Here is a 4,231-nt window from a genome sequence, read left to right as displayed (position 1 = left end):
TAGTTATTTGAGCAAATTCATGAAAAAATTAAATTCAAACTTTCAAATCTAGTCAAACTTGATATCTACAGAAACTTCATAAAATTTCTAATCTAATGCAAAAAAGAATCAAATTAAAATAGTAAAAATCCTATTTGATATGATTTTTTTTAAACAGTAGAGCAGGTGTTGGCCGAAGAGGGACTCTTTGGCCAACGGTTGGCCGAAAAGTCCCTCTTCGGCCAACAGGAGGCCGAAATGTCCCTTTTCGGCCAACAGGAGGCCGACGGGGTGATACTTTTGATTTTCCCCGTTAGGGTGTATAGTTTCCGAATTTGCTATAAAAATCATCATAGTTTCAAAAAAAAAATCCTAATATTGGTTATAAGCATCTATATATACACTGTACTGCACTACTCATGGACGCATAGCGGGATACTCAATCAGTATCCCTTTCATAGCTGGACGGTGGTACACAATTACACAATTAATACTCTAAATTAGTTAAACGCTATATACTTCCTTCATTTGAAAATACTTGTCATCAAAATAAATAAAATGAAATGTATCTAGACGTATTTTAGTTCTAGATACATCTTTTTTTATTCATTTTGATGACAAGTATTTTCGGACGAAGGGAGTATATAGTATACTAGACACCACCCTGAGGGTATAGAGGGATACTCAATTAATACTCCTGTATCCTGTGTTAATGACGTGGATACTTAATTATAATACCCTAAAATTGGTTAGAAGCATCTATATATGCACTATAGTACTGCACTACTCATGGACGCATAGCGGGATACTCAATTAATACTCTCGTATGCTGTGTAGCAGGACGGCGATACTCAAGTAATACTTTAAGATTTGCTACTCACCTATATATACACTATCCTGCACTACTCGTAGACATATAGGAAAATTAACCTCCAGCCACCAATAATACACCCATGGCCTTCGACTCCAACCATGAGCGCCTCCGGGCCCTCAAGGCGTTCGATGAAACAAAGGCCGGCCTCAAAGGCCTGGTCGACGCTGGCATCACCGCCATCCCGGCCATCTTCCACCACCCTCCCGAGTCCTTCGCCCCATTGGCGCCTTTCTCCACCGATGTTGCCATCCCAGTCATCGACCTCTCGGGCCAACGATCGGAGGTGGTCAGCAAGGTGAAAGCGGCTATGGAAAAACTGGGCTTCTTCCTGGTGGTGAACCATGGTGTGCCAGAGGCAGCCATGTCGAACATGCTGTCGGTGGTGCGGGGCTTCCACGAGGAGCCTGTAGAGGCCAAGGAGCTCTACTACACGCGGGATGAGGAGAGACACGTCAAGTACAGCGGCAACGCGGACCTGTTCCGGTCACCGGCAGCCAAGTGGCGTGACACCATGTACATCAACGACGCCGACCGGCTGGCAGAAGAGATCCTGCCACCGGTGTGCAGGGGCGTCGTGCCGGAGTACACGAGGCTCATGAGGCAGCTGGGCCGCTTCCTCTTCGGGATAGTGTCTGAGGCTCTGGGGTTGCAGCGTGGATATATACATGGAGGAGGAGACGGGTTGCCTAGAGGCATTGCCTCTCGGCTGCCACTACTACCCTGCGTGCCCGGAGCCGCACCTCACGCTGGGCGCCGTCAAGCACTCCGACGCCAGCTTCCTCACCGTGGTGCTCAGGCCCCAGATTGTCGGTGGTGTGCTTCTTCAGGGCGAATATGGCAACGTTGTGTGCGCCGGTGGTCGTCGACGGGAGCGGTCCACCACGGTACAGGACTATCAAGGCAGAGCAGCTGTTCGGTTCGTCCAGGACAACGCTCAAGTCGGCCTCATCATCTCAAACTGCGCTCGACTGCTTGAGGCTCTAATGAATACTATATAATTTGTGGTTTGAGCAGTGCAAAATAGACCGAATAATAGCTTTTAGATGTGTGGTCGATCCAATTTCGGATATGTATGTCTTCTTTATCACGGGATAATTTCATCCAATCAGCCATGGCTCCATTGTTCAGTCTTATTTAAATGCAATATCTGGACCATTTAATCCTTGCAAAATAGAACCTCCAATGCAGCAATGTATCTACATGTGCGTGTAGAATTTTTTTAACATTTCTCTCTGCGACTCATCAAAGCACTCGTCGACATAGTAACACGCCTCACATAGCTACTCGGGCCAGCGAGCTCGTGGCACTGTGCCCTTCGGCCGTTCGTCCGGCCGGCGGCCTTCCTTTTCCCGACACGGAGGCACACATCTTGCCCTCTCCTGCCCTTTCATCCCAGACGCTCGTATTTTGCTGATGCTTACTCGATTCATGTGCGTGCTTTTGCCGCTGAAACGCTGATGCTTTCTATTTGGTTACTGCTTCCGGGTGTGTTTGGATTGAGGGGCCTTGTGTTGTGCAAAGTCTAGAAGAGTTGAGTTCTGGACAAATCCTTAGTACTTCAGTACTTTTATTGTTGTACAGTTGTGTTATGCTTGTTGCTGGTCCTAGCTGGTACTGAACTATGCATGCCAATTACTTTTTTTTCACTTGTCAATTGTTCATGTGCGATTGTGTCATGCTTTAGTTCGTCGAGTCGTTCTAAAATTCACGTCAATGTTAGTTAATGTGGTATTTACCGAAACCGTACCGAAATAGTATGGTTTTAACCGAACTGAACCCAATTTTTGTTGCATGTCGTATTAACCAATGTATGAAAACCATATTTAACAATAAACCGTACTAATCGAACCGTATTAACCAAATTAATCGAACACCCAGGGCTATTCACATGGTAGCATATGGGACGTGAGGATAAATACGACCGAATGGTAGGATGTATTTTACATACGCCTCTTCCACATATCGTGGTAAATTCATCAAATACATATATTTTAGCAAAAGAATATATGTTATAAAAGCTACGTCTTGTATTTAAAAAGTATTCATCAAATAATACAAAATATTGACCCTGTATCTAGAAAATGTTAGTTGTTTATCGTGTATATAAAACATGTTCATCATGTATTTAAAAATATTCATTATTCATTTCGAAACATCCATCCCGCATTTTAAATTATTCATAAATGTATTTTTTTAAAATTCAACATGTATTTTTAATCAATATTCATCGTATTTTTGTAAAGTTCCTCAAATATATTAAATAATCAGATAAGAAAAGAAAATGCGAAAAAATAAAAAATAGAAAATAATAACATATGAAAGTACAAAAAGGAAAAAGGGAAAGAAAAACCAGAGAAAACGCCAGACGCAAAAACTGGAGGGAAGAAGCAGACGCTGGAACTGCATCATTTTTTTTTTGAGATTCAGGAACGGCCTTAACTGAAGCTGCGATAAACCCGTTCATTTTCCACCGCGTTCTTATTGGGCCAGCCCATATAAGTGAAAATTGTAAGAGAGGGCTAACTAATCAATGGCGAAGGAAATGCGACCTCCTATATGCCGCATTTTGCGGCCGATAGGTCGCGCGACGTACAGGGGCCGTGCAACTGGGCCGGCCCATTCGCTGTCCGTCAAGGAATGAAAAATTCGTGAAAAAAGAGCGTGCTAGCGAGGATCGAACAAACGACCTTCCATAGTTCCACGCACTGCGCCACGCTAACTACGGTGAAAGAATAGCTGCGGGAAATTAAATAAACTGCCACAGCAGCGAAAAATAAAAACCAATTCATTCAATTTCATAAATTAAAACCAATTAAGCCAATTAAAAATTTAAAAACTGCATTATTTTTCGAAATTTTTGAACATTTTTTTTGAATTAGTTAAAAAATTAAACATGCGGACAATTTTTTAAATTTGTGAAGAAATTTCGAAATATTGACATTTTCTGAATATCTGAACAGATTTTATGAAAACGAACAAATTTTGAATTTCCTACAGATTTTCCGAAAACATGAACATTTTTCAAAAACGTGAACAAAACTTTAAAGCACGAACGATTTTTGAATCTTGAGAACAAATTTGGAAGTGTGAACTTTTATTGAAGCACAGACATTTTTTGAATCTTGAGAACAAATTTTGAATCGGAGAACAATTTTGAAAAATCCCGAACAAATTTGGAAGCGCGAACAATTTTTAAAGCATGAATATTTTTTGAATGTAAAAAACAAATTTTAAAATGGAGAACAATTTTGAAAAATCCCGAGCAAATTTGAAAGCGCGAATTTTTTTTAATATGTGATTAAAAAATTGAAACAGGTACATTTTCTGAATTTCAAAAGTTTAAAAGTTTTCTGTGTAACAAGAACAATTTTTTAATTT

At 41.1% G+C, this 4,231-nt stretch overlaps 1 pseudogene; it reads left to right on the top strand.

Moving 5' to 3' along the window:
- Positions 1 to 922: 922 nt before the first annotated feature.
- LOC125553303 lies at positions 923 to 2,882 on the top strand (annotated as a pseudogene).
- Positions 2,883 to 4,231: the final 1,349 nt, after the last annotated feature.

This window comes from Triticum urartu, chromosome 4 (assembly GCF_003073215.2).
Source record: "Triticum urartu cultivar G1812 chromosome 4, Tu2.1, whole genome shotgun sequence".
Lineage (NCBI taxonomy): Eukaryota > Viridiplantae > Streptophyta > Magnoliopsida > Poales > Poaceae > Triticum > Triticum urartu.
The sequence above is the reverse complement of the archived record's forward strand: the minus strand, read 5'-3'. Positions and strand labels throughout refer to the sequence as shown.